Here is a 16,857-nt window from a genome sequence, read left to right as displayed (position 1 = left end):
TATTCTTTGTATTTACCAAGCTCTTGCAAATATCTTATTTTATGTTTAGAGCTAATATTCAGCTAATAGGCTGATTTCTCAGTCTGTTTGACACACACACCCCCCACCCACACTCACACAATTTCTGGACCTGCACATAATCCAGCCACTAACAAGTATTTACTGGCCTTCTGGACCATGCATGCAGTAGGGCTATGGTCATGTCTATTCTTGCTGTTGGGTGTTCCTGTTATACCTGCTGTGGAAGACTTTGACCATCATTTTAGTTTATATCTAATAAGCTTGGCTTTGAATAAGTTATCTAACCTCTCTTCTTCTCATCTTAAGATGAAGGCAAAAAAATTAATAGATCCTATTCATAGGGTTACGAGGATTATAGGAAACAATTTGCATAAGGTTCTTACCACAATGCCTAGTATACAATAAGCTCTCAATACATTAAGAAGGGAGAGAGGAATAACTATTGTTCTTGTTATTATTATTTTGCTAAAATGTAAGGTCCTGAGGGCAGGAACTAAATCTGTTTGGTACACCACTAGAAATTTTCCCAAAGCTTCATCGCTTGGACATAGTATATGTTCAATGAATACTTGTTGAATAAGAGAATAATAAATCAGTCTTCTTTCTATACAGGCTAATGAAAGACCCCAGTTTTGCCCAGTTAACTCGGTACCTATATGCATAAATTACTTAAACTTGAAACACGGACTTAAGATGTGCACAATTACTTAAGCTACTGAAAATTCACAGATTCAAGATTCAATATACTTAGAATCTAAAACTCTTTTATGTAATTAGGGTAAGGATAATTATAGCCTTAGCAATTATCCTTGTAAAGAACATTTACTAGGTACTTTAACATGTTTATCAAGTGTCTTCCCCCACACTATTGAATTTTTAAAATGAACTAAAAATTAGTGGATAATCTTAGAGATTCTGTAGTGAAGATGGTCTTGTAGTCAAAAGGGGAATTATTTATGGTTTTAATTCAAAGAAAACTAAGTGCATAATATATTTCTCTAACCCAAATGCCACCATGTCTGAACTCCATTAATGTAATGAAGACAATTATTTTGTTTTAGGCAGCCCCTCCTTTACAACACAATTCCTTCATGAACTAATGATAATTCAGGCCAAAGATATGCAACATTTTTTAAAATGTATATACATTAAATGTGTATATGTTAATATACTAAATATTATATACATTAGATATGTATAAAATGTATGTGTACGCATTATATATTATATATTATATGTATATATAATATGCACACATATATAAAATATATACATGTATATATATCATGCTTACTGCCCAAAAGGATTTGAGACGGCTTAATATCACATAAAACAGGAGATTAGAAATAAAAACAGAACATAAACAACTGTAGAAAAGTAGACAAATAGGTTTCAAAGAGTTAAAGTTGGACACTAAAATTATTGCAGTATTTTGGCAATTGTGGCAGAAATTGGAAGCATCTTGCATAACATAGTCTATGTTTTCTGACAAAAAAAAATTTTTTTTAAAGCAAACACACTTGTCTGCAAACATACTTTCTCCTGGGAACAAGTAGAACCAGAAAGATTGCCAAAACTCTTCTGGTTTGAATGTGCGACTCTTAGAACTGACTCATACTTCTTACAGGAAAGAAGTCAGGTGAGGAACTTAGAACTTTCCCACCTAGTTAGGGTTCCTGTCACAGCCCAGTGAAACTCTTCTGACTTGTACCCATGCAATTCAGGTCCTTTCTATGCAGGTCGTATAAAATTATAAGGTGGACCAAAGTTAGACTCAGATACTAAAATAAAACAAAACATATTACAATTAATTTAACACATACAAATATTATTATTTTTAAAATCCAAAATAAATTTCCAGTAAATAGAGAACAAATAAATAATAGCAAAACCATTTATATAAAACTTCACAGTTTATAAAACTAATTTCACAGACATTATTGAAATTCATTGACTTATTCAACAAATACTTATTGGACATTGATGATGTGTTAAGTACATGTGCTAGAAGAGGGCAGTATAAACTAGGATATGGTTCTTGCCTTCTCAAAACTTAGAATTTTCTGGGGAATATTGTATCATGGAGAGATAATTAGTAAATTATACCTGTGATAAGGGCCATGATAGAGAATATTATAATTTTTGTATTACTCAGTTTTTCATTGCTGTGACCAAAATATTGTACAAGAAAAACTTAGAGGAAGAAAAGTCTATTTTTGAGGACTCATGGTTTCAGAAGTTTAGTCCATGGTCAGCTGATTCCTTTTCTTTGGGTTTGAAGTGAAGCAGAACTTCCTGGTGAAAGGGTATGGAGAAAGAAAGCTACTCTGTTCATATCAGCAGGAAACAGAGAGAGGCAGAGAAGAACGTCATGCCTCCAGTGACTCAATTCTGCTAGCTATAGCCCCACCTGCCTATAGTTACTATCCAGTAGTCCATTCAAATTATTAATACATCAGATGGATTAATCCACTGAATTTTGCTACATTGCCTAACATATGAGTTCTATATGGGACATTTTTAGATCCAAATTATTACACTTTGGATCTTGAATGCTCCCTAAAGGCCCATGTATCAAAGGATTGTTTCCTTACCCATGTTGCTATTGGGGGTTGGTAGAACCTTTAAGAGGTGGGGCCTAGTGGGAGGAGATTAGGTCATTGGAAGTGTGATGGGGATATTGGGACTTTGGCTCATCCTCTTCCTTTCTCTATTTGCTTTCAAGTGCCTTCAGGTTAGCAGTTTCTTCCACAATGTGCTTCCACCAAGATGTTCTCCCTCAGCTGAGGTCCAAAAGCAATAAGGTCAACTGACCATGGACTGAAGTCTCCAAAACTATAAGGCAAAATAAACCTTTCCTCTTTTTAAGCTATTTATCTCAGGTATTTTGTTAGAGTTATGCAAAGATGACTAATACAGAGAAGTACAGGGGATTATGAGTGTCAAACAGGAGAGCCCTTACTTAGAGTAGATCTGGAAAAGCTTCCCGGAAGAATTGAGATTAAGCTTGAGACCTGAAGAATGAATGAGGAAATGTTAAACAAGCCAAGAGCAGAGTGAGCATTTGAGATCAAGGAAATATCCTGTGTAAAGGTCCTGAGTGGAAAGGGTCACAACTGATTTTAAGAACATGAGGCTTTAAATCTCCTGGAATTTCTGAATCACAAGGTAAATATATGTTTAATTCTTTTGAAGAATCACCACACTGTTTTTGTATCAGCTACACCATTTTACATTCATACTACTCTTTAAAAAAAGAAAAACTTTGTTTTGCAATGAGGAGTCATTGCTTAAAAAGATGGTATGGGACTATAGCTCCTTCCTAAAACAGACTACAATCCTAGATGGCCGGGCATCCAAAATCAACAGGCAAGTCACATAAGATGAGAGAGAGCAGGCAGGGAGATCATGGCTCACATCATCTGAAGTCTTCTAGACTGTACTCTTCTACAGATTCCATCACTGGATCTCATATATTAGAATTCTCAATAGTCTCAGACGTAGCCAGCCATATTACAGTGGGTGGCAGACCTATGGTTTCACTTAGTCACATTATGGAAAGGTCAATGCCCCAAAGATCAACCCAGCTGGTTCCAACATCTGTAAAAAGAGTTACCTTGGTTCTCTGAGTATCTAAATGACTTCAGAGAGCAGACTTTGAGAGTGTTGGCAGTTAACAGTTAAGCTTCTCACCTTAACTCCAATTCTGACTCACTGCTTTATGACTGTGAGCAAACCTTTAGCTACTCTGAACTTCAGCTTTTTTATTTACAGAACAGAGATAATTTTTGTCTCACCTGGTTATTGTGAGGATTAATGTAGGAAAGCACATTGCAATGATAAAAATAAATGCTCAGTGTTGATAGTTTTATGATCCTGAGTCATGTTATGTTTTTCATAGGGAAATTCCTAAGTAATTTTTCATTCCAAAAGGCTTCAGAATGTCTTCTTTTACACGCATAGAAGGTACGTAAGTATGACACAAAAACTTTGGAGTTGGAAACACTTGAAGTCAAATGCCAGTTCTGGCACTTTGGACTGGATGGTAATGGCATAACTGAACCTCAGTTTCTACATCTGTTAAATGGGGACTATAATTTATACTTCTATTTTTACTTTAAGTACTACATGAAATAACATTGGTGAAACTCATACTTTAGTATCCTTTACATAGTAGATCAGCAGCCAATGCTTGATCCCTACTTTTATCTCTCTTTCTTCAAGGAGAAAATGTTGCATGTAATAAAGTAATGTAGATCAGTGCCTCACAGATTCCAGTGTGCATAGGAAACACCTGGAGGAAACACCTGCATTTGTTAAAATGCAGACTCTGATTCAGTAGGTCTGGGATTTTGCCCAAGATTAAGTATTTCTCATAAGTTCCGGGAGGAGGCTGTCACAGCTGGCCATAGACCTCACTTCAAGTAACAAGGGTCCAGATGATCTGGCTAGTTTATTAATGTTGTCAATCTGTGTCCACATCAGAATGAGAGTCAGCTATGTTATGATGGATCTTAATGAGCCTCCCTGCTTCCTGGAAGAAGGATTATAAAGTCCAAGACTTATTGTTTGGTTTCATTTACATTTCTTGACCCAGAAATAAGGAGCATACTTCTACTGTAGAAAAATCTAGTAAGAATTATTCTTGATCTGGAGGCTTGATAATCACTCTTTCAGGAATCTCTTAGGAATGCCAAGAAACACTAAAGATGAATGATAACAAAACATACCAGTTGCAAGGAAAAAGCAAAGATTCTCTTGCTTTTCAACTAGAACAGTGATCACAGAAGTTAGAAATCACCCAGAATGCATCATAGAAGGCAACAAGAACAAAATCCCCCATGTTTTTCTTCTTTTTTTCAAAATTGTGGTTAAATACACACAACCTACAACATACTATTTTAACCATTTTTATGTGTGCAATTCAGGGGTATTAAGTTCAGTCACATTGTCGTCCAACCAGCACCTCTATGCATCTCCAGAACCTCTTCATTACTCCAATTGAAACTGTCTGTATCCATTGAACAATATTTTTTCATTGCCCCTCTCCCTCCAGTCCCTGCCAATTGCTCTTCTACTTTCTTACTCTAGGAATTGCTTTTTCTAGCTTCCACATGTTAGTGGTATCAAACAACATTTGTCTCTATGTTTGGCTTATCTCATTTAGTATGTTTTCCATGTTCCTCCACATTGTAGCCAATATCAGAATTTAATTTCTTTTTAAAGAGAAATAATATTCCCTTCTATGCATAGTCTACATATTTTTGATCCATTCATATGTTAAAGTATATTTGGATATTTTCACCATATTGTGAGTAAGACTATTATGAACATGGGTGTACAAATACCTGCTTGAGTCTCTGCTTTCAGGAACCCAGAATGAAAACGGCTGCACCGAATGGTAGTTGCCGGTTTGATTTTTTTTGAGAAACCACCAAAAATGTTTCCCATGGACACCATTTACATTCTTACCAACAATACCCTCCTCATCTTCAAAGAAGAAAAATGATATTTTTCAATGAGGAATCAATTTTTTAAAGTTTCTGTTAGACTGCAGCTCCCTTAAGGGATGGACTACACCTGGGGACCTCTGATCAGATAAGTGATTTGGTCTGAGTTGTTTTTGAGTGCCACATATTTTCCCCAAACCTTTCTTTTTGTTGTTCATGGTCTCTTCCTCTCCTTTAGAAAGGGAAATTTTTAGTGTGCTATAACAGAACAAACAAGACGTTTTTGAGTAGAATAACATGGAATTTGGTGGTCATAAAATTCTGGTTCTAGTCCCAACTGCCTCTTACTAGTTCTGTGACTGGGAAGAAGTTTACTACACTCTAAATCAGTTTCCTCAAGTGTCAACTAGGAAAAGTACAATGTTTTCTCCACTGATATGAGATAATGCCTGCCATTGGTTTTCATAAAGGAAACAGAGAACTCCTAGGGCAACATCTCATAGTCACTGGCACACACATGTGCACACACATGCACACACAGAGAACTCCACTTTTATTCATTTTACATATTTGGTTTCCCTATAAGATTGGTTTGGAAAGACAGCTCTGTGGCTAACAGAAGCTGAAATATGTCAACCTTGCTTCCTTTTCATTTTTTTTCTTTTTAAATAATTTCAACTTTTTTACTGTTTAGCCATTGTTTTTTGGTACTGGGGATTGAACTCAGGGACACATAACCACTGAGTCACATCCCCAGTCCTATTTTTTTTGTATTTTATTTAGAGTCAAGTTCTCATTGAGTTGCTTAGAGCCTTGTTAAATTGCTGAGGGTAGCTTTTAATTAGCAATCCTCTGCCTCTGCCTCCCAAGCCACTGGAATTACAGGCGTGTGCCACCATGTCTGGCTACTCTCTAGCCATCTTGACACATGGAGGTATCTTCTCTAATAGAAGGGAAGGTGGAAAAGGCAACTCTTCTGTTAACCTGTCTGTATCTCCCAGATAATCTATAATTTTTTTTAGGTTCTTTCATTGCTGAATGCCTAAAGAAGGGACTCTACCCTCTGTTTCTTTTTTCTTTCCACAACTCTACTTTTAGTCTCTTATTTTCTGATTTCTGGTACCAAGTCTCCATGACAACTATGTATTAGAAGTCACCTTCTCACTTTCTTAGTAATTCAATATTTTGGCATAGTGTATTTTCCCCTTTCTTCCCTGAAACATTATCTCCCTAGCTTTCAGAAAAATGTTGAAGCCGGACATGGTGGCACATGCCTATAATCCCAGCTAATTAGGAGGCTGAGGCAGGAGGAGCAAAAGTTAGAGGCTAACCTCAGCATCTTTGCAAGACCCTACCTCAAAACAACAACTCATTAATTAAGAGGGCTGGGAATGTAACTTATTGATAGATTGCTCCATGGTAGAGAGACCCTGGGTTCAATCCCCAGTACCACAAGAAAAGAAAATAAATTGTTGAGATTCTGGTTCACCTCCTCCTGTGGCCCCACTTCCCAATTGTCCATTCAATGATAAGCCCATCAGCAGATTAATCCATTGATGAGCTCAGAGCCCTCATGATCCAATCACCTCCCCAAAGCCTACCTCAGGACATCACTGCATTGGGAACAAAGGCTTGACTTCAGACTCTCACCTGTGGAGAGGATGCTCTGCCTAGGACTTCCCAGTCAGGACCCTGAAAAGCTGTTTCGGACTCTCTAGGACATAGTTCAGTGTTGTGGTTTTCTTAGTCTGGTGATGATGTTGACGGGGTGAAGGTGATGATGGTGATGAGGATGGTGGTGATGATGATTATGATGGTGGTGATGACAGTGATAATGGTGATAAGCATGATGGTGGTGATGGTGATGATGGTAGTGATGATGGTGATGATGGAGGTGATAAAAGTTGCTCCCCTGATGACTCCTATTCTGTGACAGGAGTAGTTCCCCACCATAAATTTTCAATTATTTATTCCTCTCCTGTATCTGGAATGTGCCCTCAAAGGCTTGTGTATTGAAGACTTGGTCCCCAGTGCAGCAATGTCCAGATGTGCAGCTTTGGGGAAGTGATTAGTTCATGAGAATCTGACTCATCAGTGGATTACTCCATTGATGGATTCATATTTGATGGCATTCGTGGAAGGTGACAGAAACTATAAGAGGTGGGACCTAGTTGGAGGAAGTGTGTCACTAAGGGCATGCCCTGGCTGGATATATCTTGTCTCCAGCCTCCCCGCCCCCCACCCCCACCCCTACCTCTTTGCTTCCTGGCCTTCATAAGGTGATCAGCCTTGCACCCTTCCAGCAATAATGTTTTCCCTTACGACCAGTCCACAATCAGTAGAGCTTAGTGACCATGGATTGAAACTTCTGAAACCATGAGCCAAAATCAATCTTTCCTCTTCCTCTTTGTTTTTCTCAGGTATTTGTCAAAGCAATGACAGTTAACTAGCACACCCTCCCTCAGAAATAATGCTGTTTCCAGAATCAGCTGTCATGCTATGAAGACCTAAAGTATAAGTAGGACCTATCTGTGGTTACAATAATTTAGCTTCAATTGTCAGCTGGACATTTAACATTAACTGACTGGCAATCATTGATGTCAATGATTGAAACAATTAATTTAGTCCCTAAACTCCTTCCCCCTCCAGATTTCCTATTCATGTTATGGGAGTGGCGATCTATTGGTCCCAAGATTTGGCATCACTTTCAGATATTCTAATCCTTTGTCCCATCTGACTCCTTCCATATCTGCCCAACCACCAACAACTGCTATTTTTTCATCTCAGTTCCTCTGAAATCCCTTCTTCTTTCTCTACTCCATCCTCTAACAGACTACTAGAGGTCCTGCTTGGGCTCATCTCCAGTTGTTATCCCTCTTCAATTTTTTTCCTGTGCACCATTACGTTATGTTTGTCATTCTTTTACTTAAATAACAGTGAATTCCTTTTACCTCAAAAGTACAATCTGGGGGCTGGGGTTATGGCTCAGTGGCAGAGTGCTCGCCTAGCATGTGTGAGGCCCTGGGTTCGATCCTCAGCACCACATAAAAATAAAATAAAGATATTGTGTCCAACTACAACTCAAAAATAAAATAAAATAAAAAATTTAAAGTATAATCTGAACTCCTTAATTCAGCATGTTGAATTTTCTACAATCTGACTGTGATATGGTGAAGTATATATTTGGTCTTCCTCTATATTTGGCATATAATTCCTAAAATACTTGGAATATCCAAAATGATAAGTATATTTTTATATGGTAATGAGTTGACTGAGGGTTGGCCGCCCCTAGATCATCAGGATGATGGCTGGTCATCGGAAATATTTAGACTGGATTAGAGGGTTGAGACTTTAAGTTCCCTGTCTTAAGCTCCAAGAAAGAGAGAGGGACTAACGGTTAAACTTATAACCAATGGGCCAATGATTTAATCAACCATTACTATGTAATGAAACCTCCATAAGGACAGGGTTCAGAGACCTTCCAGATAGCTCAACATATGGAGGTTCCTAGAGGGTGGGAACGCTCAGAGAAGGCATGGAAACTCCATACAACTTCCCCCATACCCCACTCTATGCATCTCTTCATCTGCATTCTTTATAATATTATTTATAATAAACCTATAAAGATGTTTCCCTGAGTTCTCTTCTCTGTGTTACATTAGCAAACTGGTTGAACCTGAGTGGATGTTATAGGATTGGGTTTATGGCTACTTGTCAGAAGCATGGGGAAAATAATCAGGGCTTGCAAATGGCATTGGAAAGGTGGTGAGTCTTGGAAACTAAGCCCTCAACCTGCAGGATTGATGCAATCTCAAGGTGCATGGCATCAGAACTGAATTGGATTAGAGATTGACAAACTGATGTGCACTACCACAATATTGCTTGCTTGTTGGGTGGGGGGAAAACCCACTCACCTGGTGTTAAAAGTGTGTTGTTGAGATAAAATATAGAATAAATTGAGATTAATTTTATTTATATCCTCACTGACTCAATCTCTTGCTCCAGTTTTAAGAAGTGAGAATTCTAAGAAGAGTCTTATAAACTCATTTTGAATCAAAGGCTTACCTCTGGTCCAGTTGGCCACAATATGGGAGTCAAGTTTGCTTTTTCTGCATATGAATAGAACAGTTTTCAATATAAGAAGTACAGGCAAGGAGGAAATGATTTTGGTATTAAGAAAATCTCAGGCTGGGGTTGTGGCTCAGTGGGAGAGCACTCTCCTAGCATGTGCAAGGCCCTGGGTTAGATCCACGGCACCACATATAAATAAATAAATAAATAAATAAATGTATTGTGTCCAACTACAACTAAAAAAAAGTAATTAAAAAAAAGAAGAAAAGAAAATTTCAGTCAGTGCCTGCTCTTGAGAGTGGTAAGGAAGAGTTAGTTGCCCCCCTGTTCTCCTAGGCCCACACTAGTTAACTAGATCCAACTTTCTTTAAAGCACCTGAATATAAATGGACATTGGAAGTTTTTTCAAGCTTATGAAAATGTAGTCTCCTCCACCTCCTAGAAGGGCTAAAGTCTATAAACCCCCCACCTTCTAGGTTATACTGGAGCAGTTACTAAACCCATATAGGAATGGTACATATGTTGGATATCTGCCATGGCCCAAATGACAAACAATTTAGGTTTCTTTATTTGAATATATGTTTTTGAGGCTATAAAATATGGCAATCATACTCAAATATTATAAACTAAAATGATGTTCCATACATATAGGATTGTCCAACATCTTGTCTTGTTGATTCTTTTATCAATTATTAGGATAAATAACAGACCCTACTGTGTAATATGAAGCCCAAAAGACACTAGTCACTATTAACTCATTTTGTTCTTTACTATGATATTCTGTATATTGTCCAGATTAAAAGTTGACTTTCATGTCATAGAATACATATTGAAATTTGGCATAAACATAAATGCATTAGTCAGCTTTTCATTGCTGGTAATGAAAATAAATACCTGAGAAAAACAACTTAGAGGAGCGAAGGTTTATTTTAACCCAGGGTTTCAAAGATTTCAGTCTATGGTGGGCAAGTTCCATTGCTCTGGGCCTGAGGTGTGACAGACACCATGGCAGAAGGGCATGGTGGAGGAAAACTGCTCAGGTTATGGCAGTTGGAAAACAGTTGGGGGTAGGGGCTAAAACCAAGATATACCCATGGATGACATGCCCCCACTGATGTACTACCTCCAACTAAGCTCCTTTTCCTACATTTTCCATTGCCTTCCAATAATGCTTCCATCAAATTCTGAATCTATTAATGAATCGATCCACTGATGAGGTCAGAGTCTTCATGACCTAGTCACTTCCCAAAACCCCACCTCTGGACATTGCTGCATTGAGGACCAAGCCTATAAAATGAGTCTTTGGGGGACATTCCAGATCTAAACCATAACAATAAAGAACCATTTTTAAAAGAATGGAGAAAATTCAGTGGATTTAATGAGGAGGTTAAGAATTTGATATTGAAATGAATTTGCCAACAAAAGAAAAGAACAAAGAATTGTCTTCAAATAGTGTTTTAGAGAAGAAAACTCTAAAAGAGATTTTGGAGGACATCTAAATTAAACATCCTCATTTTTCTTTTTAATAGCTTTACTGATGTACATTTCACATATCCATAAAATTCATTCATTTAAAATGTTCAGTTTAGTGGTTTTAAGTATATTTACAGAATTGAGCAACCATCATGAGAATTTAAGTACAGATAATTTTACTTACCCCAAAGAGATAACCATTAGCAATCATTAATAACCATTTGCTCCTGAATCCACTACTCTATGTTATGTGTCTACAGATTTTTCTGTTTGAACATTTCATATACAGAGTCATACAGCATCTTTTGTTGCTGGGTTCTTAAACTTAGCATGTTCTCAAGGTTCATCCATGTTGTAGCACATGTCATTACTTTTTATGGATACATAATACCTCATTGTGTGGATATGCCACATTTTGTTTATCTATTAATCAGCTGGTGGGCATTTGGGTTGTTCCTGCTTCTTGGCAATGGTAATGCTGCTATGAACATTTGTTTCATCATGGACATATGTTTTCATTTCTCTTGGATATATATCTAGGAATAGAACTGTTGGCTCATATGGTAACTTGATGTTTAACATTTTGAGGAACTGCCAAACTCTTTCCAAAGTGGCTGCATCATTTTGCATTCCTACCAGCAACACATGAAGGTTCCAATCATAGCCTCACTAACATTTGTTATTGTCTCTTTTATTTTAGCTGCCCTAGTAGTTGTAAAGTAAAATTTTTACTATAGGTTTGGATCTTCCTTATTTAGGAAACTCATACCCTATGTCCCAGTTAGTCATGAGTAAAATCTGAACTGCAGAGTTATGTTGTTTTAGAGAAAGAGATGGAAGGATAACAACTGTTACTCCTGGTCACTGAGAAGGTATGGAGTTAAGGAAGGAAATGGGGAAAATACTACTAACGTTTTTCTTTTATATTCACCTATTGTTAAAATGGGCATTGTCTGTACATGTATTAGTTTAATAAAATAATATCAAACAAAAATATCAAAAAGCAAAATAAGACCCTCTATGTCTTTTGATTTCCAGTTCATTTGTTAACCCTTTGAGAGTTTGGGTGAAAATCTTTTTGTGCAAAAGGATTATATTATACATATATAAAGAAACAAAAATGTATTATATAATAGCTGGATTGTATACTACATTTAAAATAATATATATCTGTAAAATATTTAAAATACTAGTAAGATGAAGCTTGACCAAATAAAATCTGGGTGTTCTGTGTAACACTGGCCAAGATTTGCTGGAAAGTTTGAATAAAGGTGTTTTCAGATTATTAATTAGTTGCATGGAAGAAATTCTTTTTGTGTGTGATTAAAATGCAATCAATGGGGCTGAGTTGTGGCTCAGTGGTAGAACACTTGCCTTGCATTCGTGGGGCACTGGGTTCGATCCTCAGCACCACATAAATAAATAAAACAAAGGTATTGCATCCATCTACAACAACAACAACAAAAAATAAAAATAAATGCAATCAAGGGGCTGGGGATATAGCTCAGTTGGTGAGTGATCCTTGGGTTCTAATCTCCAGCACAATAGGAAAAAAATTTAAAAAGCAATCAAGCTACAGTTGGTCTTGCCCTCCTTGTCATTTTTGAACATGGTTTAATAAATAGACTTATGACTTGATAAACACTGTGTTGTGCCATTTGGCAGATTTGCTGGCATGCTGGTATGCTAGGGGCTATTTTTTCTGATCTGGTGCAACAATCTATGGAAGATCATTTATACTTGGCTAGCAATTCACAAACTTCTACTAAGTCATTCTTCCAACACAAAGAATGAAATAAGTTTATGTAAGTTCAAATATTTAATGGCAATGCCCACATGTGGATAGGTCTTAAAGTGGATAAATTTTGTGAACTTATACAGAAAGCATGGCAGACACAATTCACTTTTCATAATTTCATTTTCTAGGGACTATGTATATTCCTTTATGGTTTGAACAAAACTGTTCAGTAGTTTTAGCAGAGCTAAAGTAAGGAGGTGGGGAGTGTCAACAGATAGGACTGGGTCTTTAAAGTTTCTCAACACAGTTATTACAACTAATCACCTATCATCACTTTGTAAGAGTTATATTGGGGACTGAAAGCTTGATAATAAATATGGCAGAAAAGATCAAACTCAAGACTTAAGGCAAAAATTCAACCAGTTGTGTAAGTATAAGATAATTTCTCCATGGTTTACCTGTAACACCACTACTCTTCATTGTGAGAGGTAGTCCATAGGAAACCAACAAAAGTGAGTAGTACTTTATAAGGACTTTGACTATGTATTTGGGATAGCTAGGATCAGATCTCAAAAGGATAACAACAAAAGCAAATTCCAGAGACAAGAATCTACAATCAGCAATATGCCTTTGCATGCCCAAGAACTTCGGACCTTTGGAATGAAGGATAAGAATTAACCAATCATCATAGCAAGAATGTATACAGGCAGCAACCATGCCCTCACCCACCCCCCTTAAAAAACTGGTTCTAAGACACTGTAATGATCTATAGCTTGGCATGTCCTCAACACTAGTTATGCTTTCTAAGGAACTGAATTTGTAAACATACTTGAGATGAAAAAGTATGCTCCTTTGGACAGAGTCCCAGAAAAGTAAGTAGGGAAGACAATTTAATTCAGTAATCAATTGAATCTTACTATATATGTTTTAGGGTCTCATAATTTAGAGGGCACTATTCTAATGTAAATGGTAGAAGCTACTTTTTAAATCAAGGTGGAAAAAACCCCCACCATACCCAGAATTTAGAAAACATGCTTAGCTTTATTATTCCTCCATTGTTAAGCAACTAACAGTATATTTCAGAAGGGCAGAGATGAGGCAGAACCAAATAAACACAGCAAAAATTCAAATGTACTACAAATTCACTTACTTCTCCTAAGTAATCTCACCTATCCCAATCATATCCATCATTGTAAAGTGTGTTGTTTCTTTTTTTAAAAAAACACACACACATCTTTCTCATTGCCTCACTTATAGTACTTTGATTACTTATAGTTTTTCTTAGTAACTTAACTTCTTATTGACTACCTCTTTATGTTAGATGCCAAGGGCAAGCTTGACTTAGCTCATCTCATTCAGAAGCAGATTCAGGTTTTTCAGACACAGAAGCTTACACAAATTTGGAGACTTCTTTAAAGAAGAAAAACACAAATTACAAATGCAAAGTTATGTAAAAAAAATTAGAATGATATGGAAATCCAAATATGTTAGAAAAAAGTAAATATTGGTAAATTCCATAAATGTTGCAAACTCTGGGAATATTACATAATATTTTTATTAACTAAATGCCTAGTATGTCCTTATAATACTTTTCATCTACATTTTTTGGTAGAGTGCTCTTTGGTAGCTTCTTTATACAACAGCTATTTTGTAATAGTATCTATAATGAGACTAGAAGAAAACACTTCAGTCTTTCTTGAAGTACAGTTGATCAAAATTTGTTTAACATACTGACATTTGAGATCTATAAGTCATTTCAACCTCATACTCAGACATAATTGCTGCTTTTAGTACTCTTATAGGTTTATACCTTATCAAAAGATTTGGATCAATTCTATTTCACACAATCTGCATCGCAATTTTAAAAAAATATATAGGGGTGTGTTGATGACTGTAGATGCTGCATCATTCTATATACTCTGACTAGAAAGCTATAGTTATGGCTTCAGTGCAAATTGAAACTTCTGTTCACACTTGTCTACATCTGATGATTGGGAGAACTTTCCACAGTCTAGCTTAAGACATTTCATACACACTTCTCCATACCTACACATTTTTAGTAAGAGGTGCAACAGGACACACTCATGATGGATACACCTTAGTTGTGCACCTACTGCAGTGACACTAGGTGGCTCAGCATAGTGGGTAGTATTCCTGGTATTCCTGGATGCTATTCCTTCACCCGGACATCTATCTATAACTTTATTAATCATAGAAATGACTGCAAACCACATAAATAAGTCAGCCTTCCACATTTGCAAGTTCTACCTCTACTGATTCAATCAAGAATGGAAAAATATTTTTAATTGTATCTATTTTGAATATGTACAGGTTCTTTTTCTTATCATTAATGCCTAAACAATTTAGTATAACAATGACTTACATAGCATTTATAGTGTCTTAGATATAAGTTATCTACAGGTGATTTAAAGTATACAGGAATATGTACATAGATGATGCCAGTAGTACATCATTTTATTTATGGGACTTAATCATCTGCAGATTTGGGTGTCCTTGGAGGTCCTGGATTAGATGTGAATCACAGATACTAAGGGACAACTATTTATTCTATGATACCTAAATTAAATGTATTACCAACTTAATTTCCCCTTATCTAGAACCTAAAATACTTATATGCTCTCCACCATCACCAAACATAAAGGCAAGTACTAGAGAGGGCAAGTCAAAGAGATAAGAGATCATTGTTAGCTGACAGTGGCCTTAGCATCTTTCCTTAGCACACTTTACAAAAACACATGACACTAGAACACAATGCTAAAGTCTCTCCACAAGTCATGGTAAGACCTGGGCAGAAAAAGAAACTTGAATTTTCCAAATCACCAGCTTCAATTTTTCTGTCCTGATCTCACTTGGGGACGAGTGTGTGTGTATGTGTGTGTGTGTGTGTGTGTGTGTGTGTGTGTACATCAACGGGCACTTATGTCTCCACACAAACATAAGTCATGGTATCTTGAAAGGAATTCAGGCTGCTACACATATATATGCACACACTTTTACTTTTTGTTATAGTAAATAAACTTCACAACTAGAGTTATATTCCTGAGTCTCCAGGAATCTTCAATAAAACAGCCTAGGGACATTAAGGGAAATTACTTACTTGAGAGATAAAGGAACAAATGCCATGGAAATGAAAGTCAGGCTCAATCTGATGGCAGGAATGATCTGCAAGTTCACTAGCCAGCTGGTCCAGAGTGTTCACCCAGAGCTGCTGTCACCAGTGTGTGGCAAGTGGAGCCCAGAGGAAGAGGCCTCAAATGGGGAAATGGAAAACACCAAAGATCAAGTGTGCTATCTTGACGGTTAATACCCAGGACAGAACTTGCTGGGTGTCCTAAAATAAATCTAAGTGGAGAATCTGAGCTCCCCCCAGCAAATTGGATTTATACAACTAGAAATAAAACAGGCAATGTTAGAAAAGTGTTTGAGCTCTTGAGACAAAATTTGTCCAGATTAGATTAAGACATATTTGTACCTAAAGGCAGAGAAGTGATGAGGTGACTTCTTAAGGCATTAATTACCAGTCTATGATAAAAGAGAAGGATGAAAATATATTACAGACATAGACAAATGTAGACTTAAGGACAATTCTTTTAACACTCTTCAGAAATCATATAGGCCATTTAAAACCCTGTAATGTATAAAATGTTTTCCCATTTAAAGAAACAGAAAAGAAGCTGTACAAATTTTAAATGTGCCTTTGGGGGAAAAAAACAAAAACAAAAAACAGAAGAATCACCAAAATATTATTCTCCAATATTTCCTATTCCTAATAAGTTTTTCTTGAGTAATTTCCAAGTGAATAGATATAAAACAGAATTTTGCAAGTAGCAGGCAATGAAGCTAAAAAAAGACCAAAACTTTTAACCCATCTCTAGATAAAAATTACAACTTTAATGATCCTTAGAACACTAAGTGAGAAAAATTGTAGAACTTCAATTGTACATAATACTTTCTTTTCTGAGGCTGTTTAAATCTTCTGGCAGACAATGTCTCCCATTCCTTTTAATTCGCCTTTGTGAATGTGACTCTCCAGACAAGGTTCTCACATTCATTGTCCCAGTGACGTCACATCTTCCATGGCAA

The 16,857-nt window shown here is 36.6% G+C and overlaps 1 protein-coding gene across 1 annotated transcript in view; it reads right to left on the bottom strand.

Moving 5' to 3' along the window:
- Positions 1-15,976, bottom strand: part of Dnajc5b (DnaJ heat shock protein family (Hsp40) member C5 beta) — a 207,129-nt gene extending 191,153 nt beyond the window's left edge. The window contains exon 1 of the mRNA XM_027932906.2: positions 15,872-15,976. The gene's annotated coding sequence lies outside the window, so the exon portion shown is untranslated. The remainder of the gene's footprint in view (positions 1-15,871) is intronic.
- Positions 15,977-16,857: the final 881 nt, after the last annotated feature.

The sequence above is a fragment of the Marmota flaviventris genome, chromosome 15, assembly GCF_047511675.1.
Source record: "Marmota flaviventris isolate mMarFla1 chromosome 15, mMarFla1.hap1, whole genome shotgun sequence".
NCBI lineage: Eukaryota > Metazoa > Chordata > Mammalia > Rodentia > Sciuridae > Marmota > Marmota flaviventris.
Note: the sequence above shows the minus strand (reverse complement) of the source record. Positions and strands in the feature narration are given on the sequence as shown.